Genomic DNA, 21,046 nt, shown 5'->3' with positions numbered 1-21,046 from the left:
TTAGAGTCCTAGCTCCGACCCGTCTGTGAGGGAAAACTATACAGATAAAATATATACAAACTGTCTAGATATATATGCCCCAGGCATGGATGGCGAGTCCTATGGGCCCATGGTGCCTGGGCACCAGGAATATTCCTGGCCCAGGGCCTGGCTTCAGCAATGTTTGGGGCTGGGTATCTCTCTCAGCCCCCTTTTCTGCACCTGGGTCCCCTCAATGCATCCTCTGGGCCATTTAAAACAGCCCGGGGCCCCCACTCACCACTGGCAGTGCAGCAGAGTTGAGTGGCTTCCTCCCTGTTCACTCCATGTGTCTGCCGGCTCCTCCCTGAATCCCCTGGGCAGTGGGGGGAGGTTGTGTCCTGACACAAGTGCACCTGCAGCCAATGGGAACCTGTGGGGGCGGTGCCTGGGGGTAGCAACACATGGAGATTCCTGGCCTGCCCTGCTTAGGAACCCCGCTGCACCCCCCAAGAGGTTGTACCCCACCCTTTGACCCTCAAACATCCTCCCAGAGGCTGCACCCCTCCCTCCATCCTCCTCCTACCCCCAGCCTGCACCCAAACTCAGTCCCAGCGTATGCACCCCTTATCCCCTCCTGCACCCCCAGCCCCTGTCCCAGCCTGAAGCCTGCACAAAGAACCCAAACTCCATCACAGAGCCTGCACCCCCACCCCCACCCCCACCCCCTTCCCACACATGTCCTCCTGCCCCTAAACTCCCCCCCAGAGCACCTCACCCCCTCCTACATTCCCATCCCTTGCCCAAGCCTACACCTAAACTCTATTCCAGAAACTCCACCCCCTCCCTATGCACTCCATCCTGTCCACAAACTCCTTCCCAGAGCCTGCACCCCTCACCCCCTTCTGCACCCCAACCCCTGCCCCAGCCTGGAGCCTGCACCCAATATCCAAACTCCAACCCAGTGCCTGCATACCAATCCCCTTCCCACACCCACCCTCTCCCTGCACCCAAACACCCTCCTAGATCCTGCACCCCTCACCCCCTCCTGCACCCTCAGAGCCTGCCCCCAGCACCCAAACTCCATCCCAGAGCCTGCACCCAGTATCCAAACTCCAACCCAGGGCCTGCACACCAATCTCCTTCCCACACACCCCTTTCTCCCTGCACCCAAACACCCTCCTAGATCCTGCACCCCTCACCCCTTCCTGCACCTCCAGAGCCTGCACCCAGCACCCAAACTCCACCCCAGAGCCTGTAGCCTAGACCCCCTCCTCCACCCAAACTCCCTCCCAGAGCCATTGACAGGTGGGGGGTGGAGTCTGGGGGACAGATTCTGCGCACCATCAAAATGTCTACAAACCTGCCACACCTGACCCCCAGTCCTAGAAGTGCTGGGCCGTAAGGGGGAGGGTTAGAGTCCTCACTCCTACCTGTCTGTCAAGAGAAAATTGCATAGGTGAATATACCCTCACTCGTAGCAGGATCGAGCCCAAAGGATAGGGGGTTTAGCGTTTCCCTCTCCTGCTCTGTCAGGCAGAGTCATTTTTAGTGGGTAGAGACTCTTCTGTTTTATAAGTCACAGCATAAGCATGGGCATAGAAAAGTTATAAAGGTAAAATAAATAAAACAATATGTTTAGGCAGTATTTGCTATGTGAGACCCAACTCTGAAGGATATAGAAGTGTGGGCAAACAGTAGTAGCACCTGTGTAAGAAATGGTTTAAAGGACGCAATCCAAAGACAATACTTCATTCAAGAGATTACTCCTTTTAAACAGACTGTGTTCTGTACAGTGGGGCGGCTGCCTCAGTCCACGATAGAAAGGCCTGGAATGGCCAGAAAGGCTGCGCAGACCAGCAGCCAATCAGGAAAGGCCTGTGGAGAGCCAATCAGGGCCAAGGAAGAGGCAGTCAATAAGGACCAGGCTGGGCCCTATATAAAGACTGCCTAATGAAGGAGAAGGGAGTCTCTCCCTGACTAGCAAGGGAGAAGGACTGGCTCCTGAGGTAAGGAGGTAGCACCTTGGACAGAGCAGTGCTGGGCCGGCTTGGAGGAGCAGATGTGGTCAGGCCAGGCTGCAGTCCCTGACTAGAAGGGCCAAGAAGGTGCAAGGGGCCAAAGGGAAAATGGCTCAGGGAAAATAGTTGGAGAAGGAGGGCAGAGAAGCTGCCGCTAGAGGGTCCCTGGGTTGGGACCCAGATTAGCAGGTGGGCCTGGGTCCCCCCCTTCCACTGCACCTGGCTGCAGAGAAGTGTGGCAGAGACAGACTGCAGCATGCCTGAGTGGAGGGGCTAGAATTTGGGGTTGTGGTTTGCCATCAAGGCAGGTGCAAGCCGAAGGACTGTTATCTCCTCCCTGCCCTGGAAGGGGGTGAGACTAGAGAAGTGGGCACTACTGGAGGGCAGTGTCCTGAAGTAGATGCCGCTGAGCAGGTAGCAACACGGGTCCGAATCCAGCAGAGCAGACAACGGGCGAGACACCAAGCACAGAGAGCACTTCATGGCTGGCGAGAGCTAATTCCCAGAATGACCAGCAGGTGGCGACGTGGTGGTGAGTCTCGAGGCTGCTACACTCTGTTAAACTGAACTCTAAAGGCTATAGGAGTTTCGGTAGTGTCGTATTTTTTGTCAATGATATTGTGATGATTTCACAATTTTAAAGGAAATGATTGAAGAAAGGGATCAGAAGGGGTGGGGAATGGTTGAGGAGCCCACACTCCTTGCTAAATTGGTAGTGGAACAAAGCCTGTGTCCATGAAAAGGGACGGTTCAGTGAGGAAAGCAGGGTTGGGCCCTGACAAGCAGGTAGGCAACAAATAAAAAAATTGGAAAGCAGGTTGGAAGCCCGGGGGGGGTATGGTGGCAAAAGGAAAAAAAAAAAAGTATAGGCCATGGGGAATTCAGATCCTTGGAACCATGCTTGGAATGGTGAAATCAGAGTTGATGAAGCTGTCATTTGGGGAAATAAGCAAACCCCAACCCCCTGCTCCTTGTCTCCTCACTACCCCCTCCTTCAACCCCTGCCCCCCAGGAAACCACCCCCTATCTAAGTCTCCCTGTTCCTTGTCCCTGGACTGGACCCTACCCCCTGGGGCAACAGCTGTGGCTAGGAGAACCAGGGCCTTTAATCAACCAGGGGCTCCCAGCTGAAAAGGTGATTGGGAGCCACTGGGAGCTCAGGGGCAAATTAAAGGACCTGGGGCTCCGGTCACCGGGAACCCTGAGCTTTGTGGGTCTGGAGCAGGAATTTAAAGGGCCCAGAGCTCCTGCCACAGAGGGGATCCCTGAGCCCTTTAAATCCTGGCCCCAGCCCTGCCGCCAGAGCCATGGCCGGGATTCAAATGGCTCTGGGCTGCCCGCAGCTGCTAGCAGCCCAGAGCCCTTTAAATCCCCACGTAAGCCGGTGCGGTCCAGCACAGCATACTGGCTCTTGCTGGTACGCCGGACCGGACAGGCTTACTTTTACCTCTGGAGATAAGCAAGTGATTTCAAAGATAGTGAGAAGTTCCCTCTGCAGAGGCTGGAGGGAGTTAAGCAGTTGAATGTTGTAAAAAGTTAAAAAAAGAAAAGTTATAGAAAGAGAACTCTTGGTTTCTTTGCAGCCATTCTGAAGGGAAACTGGGCCCTTTTCCAAAGGAAGGTCAGTAAATAAGCCAGGCAAAGAGACAATCTGACTAAATTGTTCATAGTCAAATGACTTCAAATTTGCTAAAAGAACACAAGGGGTTTCTATTGGAACATAACTTCCCACAAATGTAGTCTATGTACAGCTGTGTAAAAATTAATAGCAGTGTAAGAAAGGTTAAGGGAAAAAAGTGTGTATAAATATATTGTGTAAATATGTGGAGTGTTTAGAACCTAAAGCAACACCTGCGTTCGTAAAATTCTTGTTTTGCAGGATTAAGATGAATTGGTTCTGTTTTTAAATAATACTGCTAAAATCCATTTGAATCTTTCATTCAAAGTTGCAAAATGGAGAAACACTTTTTGCCAGACACAGGTAACTAGTGTTGGGTTTTTTGGTATTTAGCGTTTAACCCTTAAGGTACCTTAATGCTTTAAGATCAATATCTTTATAAAAGACCAAAGTCATGGCTGCAGCAGGGCAGTTAAAACCAGGAGAATGAGGGGAAAAACCTGGATTTAAAAAAAAAAAAAGATAGATATATACACATATAGACACACACACAGAGCATCCCACACTGAGCCTTAGGGTGGCTCTGTGTAATCAAATTGTCGCTTTGATAAGAATATATAAAAACTTTGAGTATAAAAGAAAGTTACATCTTAATTTTTACCTAATATGGCTAATGTTATACAAATTAAACTATGGAAGGAATGTGCATTTTCCCCAGAATATGTGCAGTGTATATTATAGAAGGGGTAAAAGAAATGCAAACACATACCATACCACTTAATTAAAATCCTATTAGGGCTCCAGAGGAAGCCGCAATAGATTGTGTTTTTCTTTTTCAGATCGCTGTGTGTTTTAGAAGCAGGAGTGAAAAGTGAAATCAAAACGCTGATGGAAGTTGACTGTGTGCCTTTTAAGACAGAGTCTCTAAGCAGCTAATGGCTTTAAATCCAAAAGCCAGCCAAAAAGTGTCTGTGTTAATGCAAATTACCTGATAAAGAAAGAAAAGAACTGCCCAAAAACTGCAGCAGAAAGAAGTCAAATCAAAGGACAAGATGGGAGACAGGTAGATCAGAGGAAGGTAATGGCACTCGTAGAAATGCCGGCCCCTACTGATGCCCACTCTTTAAGAATACTGCTAGAAGGAGTCAATTTTCTTAAGACTACATCTATAAATATGCTAAAATAACTCACCCATTGTGGAAACTGATTTAAAAAGACAAAATGGGAATGGGGAAAGAGCAGGACTCTGCTTTAACCCTGCTTAAGCAGAAGGCCCTCACAGCCCCAGCCCTGTGTTTCCCTGATGAACCACAGCCTTTTATTAAAAAAACAAATGAATGTTTGGCAGCTAATAACATGGCCTTGGCTGCCACACTATTACAAATTTTTTAAAAAGGGAACCTTAAAATGGGAGAAAGGGGTCACTCACTAGAATCAAAATGGATACGGCCCTTACGCCATGGTGGATCGCCTTAGCCCATTGGCATGCTGCATTTAAAAAATAAAAACAGAAATGGGTATGTGTATCACAAATTGAACTGCTTATTTAAGCAATGTTTGAATTATTTGCAGAAAAGGACATCCCAGAACCTGAGCATGAGGTGCTGCTTCACCATCAGTTTTAATCCTCTCAGTGTTAGAGGCTGAAATGACACTTTTTTCCCTGCCCCGGCTCCTCTTCATTTACATATTACTGTTCTTCAGCACAACCCAGAGCAACATGAGAACAACTGGCAATGATACAATCTGAATCATTGATAACCCTGACAATAACTTTGCAATAGGAAGAATGCTATAAATGTGATGCTCCCTGGCTCCTGATAGGAAAAGGGCACACTCAAATTACTTATGGGACAATGGAGTTGATAGAAAGGACAAATGGGTCCACCTTAAAACAGGGCAAACTGCAAAAATCGGCCATTAGCTGGGAAAGCTGAGGGATATCAGTGCAGTAAACAGTTCAAACAGCTTTAAAGTTACTATGTGGGAATCAGGAAAATTACTAAAGAAAAAAGTATGGATAAGCCCTAGATCAGGGGTCGGCAATCTTTCAGAAGGGGTGTGCCGAGTCTTCATTTATTCACTCTAATTTAAGGTTTCGTGTGCCGGTCATACATTTTAATGTTTTTTAGAAGGTCCCTCTCTACAAGTCTATATATTATATAACTAAACAAGGTTTTCAAAATGTTTAAGAAGCTTCATTTAAAATTAAATTAAAATGTTGATCTTACACCACCAACCCACTCAGCCCGCTGCTGGTCTGGGGTTCTGTTCACCTAGGCCGGCAGTGGGCTAGTGGGGCCTGCAGCCGGGACCCCAGCTGGGAAGGGTCTGGGAGCCAGAACCCCAGACCGGCAGCGGGCTGTGTGGGGCTGGTGGCTAGGACCCCAGACCGGCAGTGGGCTGAGCGGCTCAGTTCACTGCCGCTCAGGGGTTCCATCCTCCGGCTCCTGCCAGCCGGGATCCCAGCTGCCGGACCCGCTCAGCCCAGTGCCAGTCTGGGGTCCCGGCCCTGCCCACATACAGAGAGTACCTACCTTCTCCCTGGTTCTGGCCCATTCTCTTCCTCTCTCTGCACTGAGCTGAGTTGGAGTGGACCGAGCACAGGGCTGGGGGTGAAGGGTCTGGCCAGGAGCTAAAATGAAGGAAGGGGCTCAGGGTTGGGGCAGGAGGTTTGGGTGTGGAGGCACTTACCTGGTCAGCTCACATGTGGTGTGAGGGGTGCAGGCGGGAATGTGATTGAGAGTGCAGGGGCTCCCGTTTGGTGCTCAGGGTGGGGGTGGGGATGTGCAGGGTGCATGGGATGTTGGGGGGTGGGGGGGCTGGGGATGTGGGAGGTGCAAGAGTCAGGGCAGAGGGCTGAGGGCATGTGAAGGGGGTGCAGATGTCAGGGTAGGGGGGCTGGGTATGTGTGGGGGTGCCAGTCAGGGCTGGGGTCATGGGGGAGGGTGTCAAGGAGTCAGAGGGCTGGGTGGTACAGGGCTCAGGGTAGGGGCCTGTGTCTGTGTGTGTGTGTGGGGGGAATCAGGGCAGAGGGCTGGGTGACTGCACCCCTCCAGAACCCCCAACCGCCTCCCCCGCTCCTTGTCCTGACTACCCCCTCCTGGGACCCCACCCCCTATCTAAGCCTCCCTGCCCCTTATCTCCTGACTGCCCCCCCAGAACCCTACCTCCTACCTATCCCCTGACTTCCCCAACCCTTATCCACACCCAGACAGACCCCCTGGACTCCCGTGCCTATCTAATAGCTCCCCGCCCCCTGAAAGGATCCCCAGAACTCTGGACCCATACAACACCCCCCACCCGCTCCCAGCCTGCCCCAACCCCTCTCCACAGCCCTACCTCCTGGCAGTCCCCTCAGAACTCCCAACTCATCCAACCCCCCCAGCTCCTTGTCCCCTGACCACCCGCTCCAGAGACCCCCACCCCCACCCTAATTGCTCCCCCAGGACCCTCTTTGCTCCCTGTCCCCTGACTGCCCTGACCCATATCCATCCCCCAAACAGACCCCGGGACTCATATGCCCCATCCAACACCCCTGCTCCCTGACTGCCCCCTCCAGAGATCCCCGCCCCTAACCACCCCCTAGTATACCACCATCTCATCCTGCTCCCTGTCCCTTGACTGCCCCCACCCCTCAGCCACCCCCAGCCCCGGAGCCGGCCCTCTTACTATGAGGCTCCTCACTCATCCGGATCCCTGCTGCCACCGCCGCCCCGCGCGCAGTCCTGTTCCGTTCTGCCCCGCCCCTCAGAGCGCTGTGCGCGCGGCAGCAGGGCTCCAGATGAGCGGGGAGCGTCTTTACCTCCCCACGGAGCCAAACGCTGCCCCGCGGGAGCGCGCAGCCCCAACCCCCTAGAGTGCTGCATGGGCATCGGCAGGGCTCTGGGGGAAGGCGGGGGAGCGGCCAGCGGCTTGCTGTGCTAGGCCAGCGCTCCGGTGTGGGACCGTGGACCCTGCAGCTTGCCGCGTCAGCAGGATTGTTAATGGCACGCGGAGTCCCAGCAGGCAGCCACGTGCCATTAAAAATTGGCTTGCGTGCCATCTTTGGCACGCGTGCCATAGGTTGCCGACCCCTGCTCTAATTTAAGGTTTCACATGCCGGTAATACATTTTAATGTTTTTTAGAAGATCTCAGTCTATATATTATATAACTAAACTAGTGTTTTATTGTAAAATAAACAAAGTTTTCAAAATGTTTAAGAAGCTTCATTTAAAATGAAATTAAAATGGTGATATTATGCTGCCGGCCCGCTCAGCCCACTGCTGGTCTGGGGTTCTGTTACCTAGGCTGGCAGCGGGCTGAGCGAGGCCTGCGGCCGGGACCCCGGCTGGCAAGGGTCCGGCAGCAAGAACCCCAGACCAGCAGCAGGCCATGCGGGGCCAACAGCTGGGACCCACAGGGCTGGGGGAAGAGGGCTGGAGTCAGGGCTGGGAGCTGGGTATGGGGGGGGTGGAAGTGTCAGGGCAGAAGGGAGCCTGGGTATGTGTGGGGGTGCCAGAGTCCGGGCTAGACGTGTTGGGGGGTGGGGGGAAATGGAGTCAAGCAGAGGGCTGGGTGTGTATGAGGGAGGTACAGGGCTCAGGGCAGGGGTCTGGGGTGTGTGCGGGCAGAGGGCAGTGTGTTTGTGGGGCGTCAGGACTCAGGGGAGAGGACTGAGTGACTGTCCCCCTAAGAACTCCCAAACCCCCTGCTCCTTGTCTCCTGACTACCCCCTCCTTCAACCCCTGCCCCCCAGGATACCACCCCCTATCTAAGTCTCCCTGTTCCTTGTCCCTGGACTGGACCCTACCTATCCCCTGACTCTTATCCACACCCTCATCCCCAGTCAGACCCCCAGAACTCCCAACTCATCCAACCGCCCCCCAATCCCTGCCTGCCCCAACCCCTCTCCACACCTCTGCCTCCTGACAGGACCCCCAGAACTCCCAATTCATCCAACCCCCCCAACTCCTTGTCCCCTGACCACCCCCTCCAGAGACCCCCCCCCATTCTAACTGTCCCCCCAGGACCCTCCTTGCTCCCAGTCCCCTGACTGCCCTGACCCCTATCCACCCCCACCCCCTGACAGACCATGGGACTCCCATGCCCCATCCAACCCCCTCTGCTCTCTGAGTGCCCCCTCCAGAGACCCCAGCCCATAACCACCCCCCATCCAACCCACCCTGTCCTCTGACTGCCCCCACCCCTTATCCAACGCCCCCAGCCCTGGACCACTTACCATAAGGCTCCACACAGAGCTAGACATGCTGCTCTGCGGGAGCATACAGCCCCGTCCCTCAGCGCTGCGCGCAGTGGCAGCAGAGCTCCAGTTGAGTGGGAAGCGCGTCTGCCTCCCCATGGAGCCAAATGTTGCCCCATGGGAGCATGCAGGGTGGCACAGCTCCAGGGGAGAAGGGAGAGTTTCTGCCTCCCCGCAGAGCCAAACGCTGCCTGCAGAAGCGTGCAGCCCCAACCCACAGAGTGCTGTGTGCGGCGGCAGGGTTCCAGGGGAGGGGAGAAGGCAGAGGAGGGCCTGGAGCTCTGGACCGGAAGCACGGACCCCGCGGCTTGCCGTGACGGGAGAGTGGGGGCATATGCCACCAAGTGTGCACGGCTATGCTTCTGCTCCATGCCCCTGCAGTGGATAGCGGGGGGCAGCGGAGGACAGCGGGCCGGGCAGGCTCCAGCATGCCATTAAAAATTGGCTTGCATGCCATCTTTGGCACGCGTGCCATTGGTTGCCGACCCCTGCCCTAGATATTTTTATGGTTTTGATCTCCCTTGCAGATTCTCTGCTGGCTAACATGGGCTGAGTGCCAAGAGAAGGTTTTCCCACACTCACTGCACTGATAGGGCCTCTTTCCTGTGTGGATTCTGTGATGTTCAGAAAGGGCTGAGCTTTTAGTGAAACATTTTCCACACTCAATGCATTTGTAGGATCTCATCCCTGTGCAGATTCTCTGATGCTTTGTAATGGCTGAATAGTCACGTAAGTTTTCCCCACACTCAGTGAATATATATTTTTTTCTCTTTCCCCTGAGGATTTCCTGCTGTGTTGTGGTTTCCTTGATGTCCTTCTGAGTTCTCTGACAGGAACCATATTTACCCATTTTCTCCCCTGGATGGTTTCCCTGCTCTCTTTCTGATTTGTGCTGAATCTCACAGGTTTGTCCCTGATCATGACTCCTGATTATATTGATTTTTGATTTTTGTGATAATTCTCTGTGTTTATCCACTTGCTCAACATTTTCCTGCTGAGAATTCTGCTCCTCTTTCTCATGTACCATTGCATCACCTACTGTGACAGACAGAAACCTCAAACAGGGATGGAAAAGGGAAGGCCGAACCAAAACAAGTGCTGGAGAGAGGTCAAATAAAAATCAGGAACTAAACTCCTGCAAACTCTTTCCCCAAATTTGGTGGTAGGATTTTGTTTTTATTTTATACAATTTAGAACAAAGGATAAAGAATAATGGAGCATGTATTAAATGTATTGGTGTATGATCTGATCACATCCTGTCAGCCCCCTTTTTGAACAACAGAAAGGAATGGCCTAATGGGTAGAGATATATTAGCCAGAATCTGTGTCTAGACTGATTACAAGGCAGTAACAGACCTTTGAGGATCACCAGTTTGTTGCAGGTTTAGCATTTTAAAACAACTAAAAGAATGCCATGATTGTTTTCTTTTGCATTGCAATTTGATATTCCCGTTCAAAATGTTGTGTGTAAATTAATTCTGTTTTGTGTGTGAATGAGAAATGTAGGTAGCAACATTGTATGCAAATGAGATCTTACAGTATGATATTACTGAAAAAGTTACAATTCTGGAGAACACCCACAGACCAGTTCCTCACAGACAGCAAGGCAAATAGCTGGTCAAATAGCCATTCTCCGGCAGGGGAAACGTGTGAAGACAACATTTACACTCCATCACAGGGACCACTTGAAGCTTGTATTTTCAACAGACAGCCTGTCACCCTGACTCAGCTGAGACTGAAGCTGTCTGAATTAGAAAAAGGTGGGGAAAATGCTTGTCTCTCTCTCTCTCTCTCTCTCCCCCCCGTCCTCTTTTTTCCTCTGCTCATGATAACTCCTGAAGAGCTGAGCTTAGGCAGCAGGGGCGGGTTAGGGTGAGTCCTGGCTGAAAGGAAAATCAGTCTGTCTCAGCATATGGTGAGAAACATTTGCTTTCAAGCCGTTTCAGCTCGTTAACTTAGACACTAGTTTTTAATCTTGTATTTCTTCTGTAACCATTTCTGACTTTTATGCCTCACCACCTTAGTCACTTGAAATCTTTTTCCCAGTAGTTAACAATCTTGGTTTATTGTTTATCTAACCAGTGTGGTTAGATTAAGTGCGCTGGAAACTCTATTTGGGATAACAAAGCTGGTGCATGTCATTTTCCACTGATGAAATGACAGACTTCATATAAGCATGTGTTGTTCAGTAGTGTGCTGGACACTGCAAGATGTGTATTTCTGGGGGAAGTCTGGGACTGGAGAATTTTCTGGGGTTCTCCTGTTGTGCACTGTAATTTGTGAGTCACTGACTAGTAGCACTCAATACTGTGTAGCTGGGAGCAAGTTACATGCTGGAGACTGTGTGGTACCTGCCCAGGAGTGGCTGCTCTCACAGTAAAGTAGGGTAAAAGTCATCCCAGCTTGGTAACTGAGTCACACAGCTGTTCTACACTCCAGATTGCACTGAGGTTAATGTCACAGATATTCAATTTCCAAGAGGCTCCTAAAACACAGAGAAAGTAAATCCCAGAAATCGAAGACTCCAGACACAGGGCAAGAATCCCTGGCACTGCTTCTTGCTGACAGAGAGGTTCAGAGACAGTGAGAGTCCTGGGCAAGCTGAGAACAGTAAGCATGGGCTGGTGGGGTTCAGTGGAGAAAGGGAACAGGAAGGGCAGGGATATCACTAAAGGTAGGATCTCAGCAGTACTAGATATCAGGATAGCACATAGTACAGCCCATTGGAGAACATAATCCCAACTATAAATATAAAATGATGAGGTCTAAATTAGCTGTTTCCACTGAAGAGAGGGATCTTAAAGTAATTGTGCTTAGTTCTCTGAAAACATCCACTCAAGGTGCAGAGGCAATCAAAAAAACCTAGAATGTTAGGAATCATTAAGGAAGAGATAAGACAGAAAAGATATTGCCTTCATGTAAATCCATGGTACAGCCACATCTGGAATACTGCATGGAGATGTGGTCACTCCATCTCAAAAAAGATAAACTGGAATTGGAAAAGGTTCCGAAAAGGGCAAAAAGTGATTAGGGGTATGGAACAGCTTCTGTATGAGGAGAGAATAATAAGTCTGGGACTTTTCAGCTTGGAAAAGAGATAAGGGGGGTATGAGAGAGGTCTATAAAATCATGACTGGTGTGGAGAAAGTAAATAAGGAAGTGTTATTTACTCCTCCTCATAACACAAGGACTAGAAAACATCAAATGAAATTAACAGGCAGCAGGTATAATACAAACAAAAGGAATTATTTCTTCACACAACCTATGTGACTCTTTAACAAAGGATGTTGTGAAGACCAAGACTATAACAGGGTTAAAAAAATATGATAAATTCATGGAGGACAGTTCCATCAATGGCTATTAGCTAGGATGGGCAGGGATGGTGTCCCTAACCTCTGTTTGCCATAAGATGAGAATGAGTGACAGCAGATTAATCACTTGATGATTACCTGTTCATTCCCCCTGGGACACCTGGCATTAGCCACTGTCAGAAGAGGGCACTGGGCTACATGAACCTTTGGTCAGACCCAGTATTCCCATTCTTACGTTCTAGGGAATCTAGTGAGTCCAGTGTAATGGGAGGGAGCAGGAAAATCCCTGGGTGTGGAGAACACTGGGAAATTAGAAGCTATAATTCAGGAGCAACAGGCTCTAGTCTGGAAAAGCAGGAGCAATAGGCTCTAGTCTGGAAAAGCAGAATGTGAAAAATAAGAATCAGGTCATGTGACTTAAGCAATAGAGATGGAAGAGAAGAGAGATTCTGGCTATTACACAGGGTGATAGGAGAGCAAGGCTCTAAATGTCTCAGGAGGTGTCACTACAAACTAAGCCATTTTCACATGCTGGGGTGCAATCCAGAGCAGTGAGGAGTTGTGTCATCTGTAATCCTGGGTGAGATTCAATGCTCTGCTGCTGGCGCTCCCCTGTTTGGATACCCCCAGCCAGCATTCAAAGGATTCACTGAGTGTCTGTGTGCTAAGTAACCCTGAACCGGAAGCCCTGACTCCTGCAGCCTGCTTGTTACACCCAAAGTATATTCTGGTTTGGGTTAAGAAGGTCTGGGGTGGGAAGCTTCTGTTGGTTATGCCAGACCTAACCCCCCGTTTTACTTGAGCAAATAAGAGATATTTAATACTGTGAATACTGCTCCTCTGCTCTGATCCCAAAATGTTCTTCAGCAGGGGAGGGTCTCTGGTAGTGTGTGTGTCACTGGCATATTGGGGTGATGCTGAAACAGGACAGAGGAGAGGTGGCATTGTGGGGCTGGTGGGAACCTTCTCCTCTTTTCCCTTTCCAAGAACCGAGGGGACAGTAAACCTTACCCAGCGAGGACACATTCTCATAGTTCTCCTGCATGACGTCTCTGTAGAGGCTGTCTGAGAGGGGTCCACGAGAGTCCTCTCTTCCCTGGTGAAATACACAGCCACGTCCTCGAAGGTCACCAGCCCCTGTAAGAGTAAGAGCTTAACATTCAGTACCTGCTGCACCACTCACAGCCCCGCTGTTTGTGTGGGAGAGGAGCCAAAAAGAAGCTCTGGGTGGCTCGCAGTCAACAGAATCTCACCCTACCCCACTCAAAGCATTCAGAAAACACCAGGGTGAGGAGATGAAGAGAGCCCCTTGTCTCTCCCAGCAGATCCATCACACACCTACTAGCCACAGACTGATACAGGAGGTGGAGCCACTAGCAGAGTTCAGGAAGAGCTCCCTGGTAGGAAGCCCAACACCCTCCTCATTGTTAGGAGCTGGATATGAAGGGAGGGGAATCTCCCCTAAACCTGACTAGTGGGTGCCCCCTTCATATCTCACAGCAGCCGCTGGTTAGTCAGGTCAGGCCAGGCTCCAGCACTACGAATCTGGTCAGTTTTCCTAGCCCCATGTAGGTGGGTTATTTTCTGTTAAAAAAGTAGGGCATTTCCACCACCGAACCTCATGGGTATGTTCCCAGAATTTAGGCCACTTATTAAACAATTCCCAGCAGGTTTGCCCCTTCTGCTAGGCTAAGCCCACAATCACATTTTTAACCTCCCTCCTCCCATCTCATAACTAGGTCTCTGAACACAAGGCTAGAAAAGAGCAGAACCAAAAGAGTCACTTTCGACGATTCCCTCTAACACTGACCCAAGGCAGCCACACCCCAGCAGGAGGGATATGGAGTCAGAAACTAGGTTTTCCTCTGTCTGAACCTCATCTTGTCCACAGGAAAGTGACTCTACCCAGGGTGCAGAAATACGTCTGTCTGGGCAGGTTAGAGATCTTGAAATCTCTTTCAAAATTCTTCTCTCCCATTGCCCCTTTCAATCTCTTTCTATCTCCTTTTCCCTGTCCCCTCTCCCTGCCCATCTGATAGGAAAGTCCCATTCCTGGGTCGTTTGCTCCTCCATGACTGGATTTGCTCCTGCAATTGCTAATGGGAGGAGAAATGATCGGGGGGGGGGAGCTATTTGTATAAAGTAATTTTAATTCCAGACCCCAGCATTTTCACTTGGTTTCTTCCAGTGACTTGGAGTCTCCGGCTCAGAAGTTAGTATTAACAGGGCCCAGGGCTGCCCTAGGGGGCTAGTACCAGCTGGAGAAAGTCATCCCCTGGTCCAGGCAGAGAAGAAGCTCAAATTAACATCACTTCCCAGGACAGAATTCCCACTGGGGGAGCAGCAGCTGCTAAGCCTGGTCTCCCAGATCACAATGGAGGCTGCAGCATCTGACCCAGGAAGCTGAACCCCAATATCCTGGGCAGAGAGGGACCGGGCATCTGAGCAGCTTCCCTCCTTTAGCTCTCTCGGGAGAGCAGCTAATGAGAGTCCCTCCTCACAGGGAGAACTGCTAATCTCATTTGCCCCCTATCCATTCAGACTCACTCCTTGTCTTTCCATGCAGTGATTCTGGATTATCATGGTCTCAATGAAACCATATTTGAGAAAGACGGAGTCCAGAAAGCTGTGGAAGAGACCATTGTGTGGCAGAGCTAACCCCCGTACCACCTCCCTCATCCACCAGAACTAGGACAAGGAGTTGGGGGGGGGGGGAGCAGGATGGGACACCATGAATTTTCCCAGTGGAACCGGAAGTTCCTGCAGTTTTCAAGAGGAGAGAAAAGCAAAATCTATGATTTCACCTGACAGTGTTTGATAAGTAGACAGAAAGTTATCATGGTGACTGGGCCTGGCCAGGGAACGTCGGGCAGTGCTTTGAGCCAGGATTCTGGCATAAGCTAATCAGAGAGAAGGAGAGTGGTCAGGAGCAGTCCCCAGAGCCCACAAGCAGGGTCCCCAGACACCCCCCCAGCCAGGGGCCCACCAGATATTCCCTGGCGGAGAGCCCCCAGAGTCCCTGGCCAGGGACCCCAGATAACCCGTAAAGCCCCACCGGCCAGGGAATCCCCACCAGACCATGATTGCCAGGTTGGGAATACCAAAGGAATCCCCCCACCAAGAACCCCCAGGAGCCAGGGACCTCCACCCCAATAGGAGACCCCACTGGAAACAGCCCCTCGCAACCCAGCAGGGATTTCCCCACTTCCTGCTTGGACCCTCACCTGACCTCCAGTAGGATCTGCCATGCCATTCACCTGGAGCCCCTCCCCCAGTGGGATCCCCTGATGCTTTTACAGTGGGACCACTCACTCTGCTTGCCTGGCATACCTTGACCGAGTTTCGGGGATCCCAATAGGAGCCAGTGGGGGAAGCCCAGACATAGCCCTTGGCACAGCACTAAGCACCCTGCCCCACCTCCCCAAGAGACATGCACCCCCGCAGTTCTGCAGCTACCAGGCCCCCAGCAATACCCACCTCCAGGACCCATAGCCTCAGGGCTGGGCACATCAGAACCATCCCCCAAAACCCCAAACCTCCAGAACCCACCAACCTGACTAGGGTACCCCCTACCCAGCAACCCAGAGGCCTCCCCCTACCACAATGCCCCTTCAGCTACAACTCCAATCTCCCCACATGGGGAGATGCGCGCGCGCGCACACATACACACACACAAAGCAACAATGTTACCTCACAGTGTCTGATAAGTGGATGGAAAGTTACCACCACCCCCTGTTGGTCAGTCCCACAGGCAGAGGGAGCCCTAGGGGGTGCGTCTTTAAACAGGAGAATGGAAAGCATGGAGGGCTAAAATAGGGAAGAGATTTCCATGCCCTGTCACTAGCAAATAATGGCCACCATGGATCCACCCCAGAGGTGACTACATTTTAGCACTGTGGGAAGAAATCCCTCACAGAGACCATTTGTCATGGGGTTTGGGATACTTCTGGACTCACATTGCTCTCAGAGTGACCCCCTCAACCCATGCCAGCTGGAGAAAATAAAAGGGTCCAGCCAACTTCTGTTACCAGCTGGGAACCACTGATCCCCAAATAGGAGGAGGCCTCTGGATTTGATGGGTATTAAATATGTGTCTGGTCTCTTCCTTCGGCAAAGATCTGAACAGACATAAAGGAGGAAGAAATGATTCTCAAAGCAGAGGGGAAAGATGATCACTGGGCAATTTAACCCTCTGCAACAACCAGGATGGAGAATGACTCAGGGCAACAGGTTTCCTCCAAGGAAGGAGAAGTTGCTGGGATTTAGAGACGTGGGGAACAGTCCCAAACCCAAGAGGATTTTTAATTGCCGTTTGATGATGACACAGAAAGATGAAAAACCTGAGATTTGAGATCAATGCTCAGAAATGAAAGAGAAAGGGTGGAAATCTGAGGGATTTTGGATCCATTTTTATAAATTAGTGAGAGAAAAGTGGAAAAATCAGAGAGATTTTATATCAGTTGTTGATATGAGGTAAAATCAGAGTGTATTTCACATCAGTATTTGATAAATGTACACAGAAAATGGGCAACATTTGGAAAAATTTTGTATCTATATTCAAAAATGTGAGAAGAGTTTTGTTTTGTTTTGTTTTGTTTTAGTATTTTATAGTTAGAGACAAGGAAAAACTCAGGGCATATTCCCTTAGAAATAGACAAGTAGAGAGAAAGTGGGGCAAATGTTAGGGTATTTCATAACAATCTGAGATTTGCAGAAAATACATGTCACAAGCTAAGCAACTGATAACATGAGAGAAAAACACAAAGATCTGAGGGAGTTTTCTATTGCTGTTAAGTAACTAGAAGGAAAAGGGGGATTGTTGGACTGGATTTTATATTACTATCCAATACATATACAGAAAGTGATGAGTCCCCCCTCTGCCAACATTCACATGGGCAGCAGGGAGCCCCTTGAGGAGCTGATTTAAGAGGGAGGGGGAGCTGGAAGGTCCCTGGGTGAGGGAAGGGGGCAGCAGTGGGGGATGGGCAGGTGACTGGAAACTGCTGGCTGGGGGCAACAAGGGGGATTAGGAACCCAGGGTCTGAGAAGTCCCCATGGGGGACACGTGTTCAGCCCTTCCTGCCCTGGCAGAGAACAGGCATCTCCTCCCATCCCCACTCCAGGGCAGCCACGTTCTGGGGAATGACCTAGGGAATCATTTCTCACCTAAAGAAGGACAAATCGCTTCATATAAAATAGGTGGGAAAATCCCCCACATCGGAGAGATTTTAAATGGACATTTCAGAAGTAGAGAGAGAATGGGGGGAATTCAGGAGAGACGAGAGAGCTGATCACTGGAGGGGAAAGGGGTGAATCTCCCCGGATTTTATAGCCCCGTGTGAGACACTGAGCAAGAAACGGGGCAGAACTAGAGAGAATTTGTATCGGGGCGAGAGACAAGTGGCACAAACAGAGACAGGATCCAATTAACTTCCCCCCTTCCCCCGCCCGCCACCCCCCCAGGAATTTCCTAGCTACACAGAGACAGTTTAACCCCTCCCCCCAAGCTCCAGCTTCTCCACCCCGCCGCGCCCGACACTCCACAGGGACCCCCGCCGGGCCCCAGGCTGTGCCCCCCCCCATCCCAGGGGGGCGGGGCGGATCCTGCTGCAGATCCACTGGGGCTGAGGCAGCTTCGAGGCTTCTCCCAGGTTCCCCGGGGCAGAGTCACTTCCCCGCCCGGCCCCAGCGCCCCCCCCGGGGTCTCTCATTCACCGGGGGCTCCTGGCCGGGGCTGGGGCGGGCAGAGCACGGGGCTGCCCAGGGGGCGGGGCCCAGCTGGAGAAAGCCCCTCCCTCCCTGGGGCCGGGCACGGAGGGGTTAATCCCGGCCCTCCCCCGCACAGACCCGAGAAGTAGCAGCTGCTCTGCCGGGCCCGGTTCACACGGAGGCGACAGCGTCTGGTCTGAAGCATGCGCATTAACAGCGGCTGAAACCCACCCTCACCAGGACTGAGACAGTGGAAACAGCCCCCGAGGCAGGCTGGGAGATGTAGTTCCTGACTCTCTCTGGAGCGGAAGTGACGTTCGGCAAGGGGAAAGGACCAGCAGGGGCCGGAGAAAGGTTTGTGCCCTTGGAGCTCTGGGCATGCGCAGATCGCGGCGGGAGAGAGACCTTAATTAACCCTCCTGTGCCCGGGCCGGCCCCTGCTCCCGCTGGAGCCGCCTTAGGGCCGCCCCGGGCTCTGCCAACCCCGCTGCGGAGCTGCAGCCTCCAGGTACCGGAGCGAGCCCTGGAGCCGGGCGGTGACTCTGCCCCAGTGTCCGTGGGGGGGGACGGACCCGGCATGTCGCGGCGCCGGAATCTGCTCCCTGGGGGGGCGGGGCAGCGCCCGCGGGGGGTTCGGAGCTGCTGTCCCCGCAGCAGCCCAGCGCCCCCCGGGCCCGGCCAGGCTCTGCCCTGGGGCCCCGCGGCGGGTCCCGGCGGCCCCGGCCCTATGCCGCTCTGAGCTGCTCTTGCCTATGAGTACCTTCCCCGAAGCTCCCGTTGGCCGCGGTTCCCCCTTCCCGGAGCTTCAGGGGAGGTAAGCACAGGCAACAGCAGCTCACGGAGCTCTCTGGGCCCCCTCTCCCAAGGGCCGCAGTGTCTGGAGTCCCTGTTCAGGGACTCTGGGGGTTGGGTGCCAGGGAATATCTGGTGGGACCCTGGCTGCGGGGTCTGGGTACTGGGAGGGTCTGGGGGGCCTTTGGATGGGGGCTCTGGGGGCTGCTACTAACCATGCTCCTTCTCTCTGATCAGCTTGTGCCAGAATCCTGGCTCCAAGCACTGCCTAGCATTCCCTAGCCACATGCCCTGTCACTGTGATAACTTTCTACCCACTTACATCCACAAACATCTTGAAAACTCCAGGGCCTTTCAGTTTCATTGGGAAAATTTGTGCCCTGAGTCCTTCTCCTAGATCTGGGGGTGAGGGAGGTGGGAAGGGATTTAGCACTGCTACACAATGGTCTCTTCCACAGCATTCTGGACTAATTCTTTCTGAAATCTGGTTTTATTGAGACCATTGTTAATCCAGAGTCACTGTATGGAAAGACAAGGAGTGACTTCAGATGGACAGTGGGCCAAATGAGATCAGCAATTCTCCCTGTGGGGAGGGGCTCTCATTAGCTGCTCTCCCGAGAGAGCTAAAGGAGGGAAGCTGTTCAAATGCTCAGTCTCTCTCTGCTCAGGATATTGGGGTTCAACTCCTGGGTCAGACGCTGCAGCCTCCATTGTGGTCTGGGAGACCAGGCTTAGCAGCTGCTGCTCCCCCAGCAGAGATTCTGTCCTGGGAAGTGATGTTAATTTGAGCTTCTTCTCTGCCTGGACCAGGGGATGACTTTCTCCAGCTGGTACTAGCCCCCTAGGGCATCGCTGGGCCCTATTAATACTAAATTCTGAGCTATGGACTCCAGGTAGCTGAAACACCTCAGACAAAGTGCTGGGGACTGGCAAGAAAGTGACTCTGCATTAACAGCGCCCCCCCCCCCCAATTTCTCCTCCCATTAATAATTGCCAGGAGAAAGTCCATCCGTGGAGTGCTAAGCCCCCAGGAATGGGACTTTCCCAGCCAGAGGGGCAGAGAGACAGGAGAGGGGAAGGAGAGACTGAAAGGGGCAGTGGGAGAAATGAGTCTGGGGAGAGATTTTCAGCTCTCTAGTCCACCCAGACACATGTATTGCTGCATCCCTGGGCAGAATCACTTTCCAATGAACAAGAGAAGGATCAGACAGAGGAAAAGCCAGTTCCTGAGTCCATATTCACCCTGCTAGGGTGTGGCTGCCATGGGGTCAGTGTCCTAGGGAATCCCCCACAGTGACTCCTTTTGGTTCTGCTCTTTTCTAGCCTTGTGTTCAGAGACTTTGTTACGGGGTGAGAGGAGGGAGAAGGAAGGTTAAAAATGTGTCTGTGGGCTTAGCCTGGCAGAAGGGAGCAGGTCTACACTGTAATAAAGAGATCAAGCATTTTCCCAGCATGGCAGAATCTAGGATGTGTCTCTGCTGGGAAAGAGCCTGGGGAAATTCTGCTGTGAAATTAACTAAAGCCTGTTCTGAAACTCCCACAAAGTGCCCATTTCACCCTACAGGGCTGGAGAATGACGTCCATGTTTTGCTCCAGCTCGTCCAATCCTCCCATGACACAGGGAAGAGAAATGGCTGCAGTGGATCCAGCTCAGGTAGGGATTATTTTTTGTAGGGGGGTTGGTGGGTTCCTGTTGGAGGAGAGGGACAGCAAATACACCAGAGATGGGAAGGTTTGTGCAGTCTGGTTTGCAGGAAATTCACAGGGTGGAGAAAGGGAGGACGACAGGGTGTGACAAACCTGCTGGGAGTTGTTTAATAAGGGGCCTAGATTCTAGGAACAGACCCTTGAGGTTCGGCAGAGGAAATGCTCTAGTTTGTGGAGCAGAAAATAACCGAGCTACATGGGGCTGGGAAAACTAACCAGATTTATAATGCTGGAGCCCAACCCGACTAACCAGCAGCTGCTGTGAGATATGAAGGGGGCACCCACTAGTCAGGTTTAGGGGAGATTCTGTTCCCTTCATCTCCAGCTCCTCACAATGAGGAGGGTGTTGGGCTTCCTACCAGGGAGCTCTCCCTGGACCCTGCTAGGGCCTCCCTCTCCTGTATCAGTCTGTGGCTAGTAGGTGTGTGATGGATCTGCTGGGAGAGTGGAGGGCTCTCTCTTCGTCCCTTCAGTCTGGTGTTTCCTGGATGCTCTCAGCAGGGTGAGGTTGGGACTCTGTTGAGTGGGATACACCCAGAGCTTCCCTTTGATTGGTTCCTCTCCCCCACAAATAGTGGGGCTGTGACTGGGGCAGCAGGTACCGAGTGTTGGACTCTTGCTCTTTCAGGGGCCGGTGACCTTCGAGGACGTGGCTGTGTATTTCACCAGGGAAGAGTGGGCTCTGCT

General features: G+C 51.9%; 1 long non-coding RNA gene and 1 pseudogene across 1 annotated transcript; one reads left to right on the top strand and one right to left on the bottom strand.

The window, feature by feature from the left end:
• Positions 1 to 21,046, bottom strand: part of LOC115643861 — a 100,768-nt pseudogene that overhangs the window by 4,020 nt on the left and 75,702 nt on the right.
• On the top strand, positions 18,226 to 21,028 carry LOC115643867. Its single transcript, XR_003998388.1, has 3 exons — positions 18,226 to 18,368; positions 20,217 to 20,306; positions 20,988 to 21,028. It is a non-coding gene; the product is annotated as an uncharacterized LOC115643867 (long non-coding RNA).

The sequence above is a fragment of the Gopherus evgoodei genome, unplaced genomic scaffold (assembly GCF_007399415.2).
Source record: "Gopherus evgoodei ecotype Sinaloan lineage unplaced genomic scaffold, rGopEvg1_v1.p scaffold_74_arrow_ctg1, whole genome shotgun sequence".
NCBI lineage: Eukaryota > Metazoa > Chordata > Testudines > Testudinidae > Gopherus > Gopherus evgoodei.
Note: the sequence above shows the minus strand (reverse complement) of the source record. Positions and strands in the feature narration are given on the sequence as shown.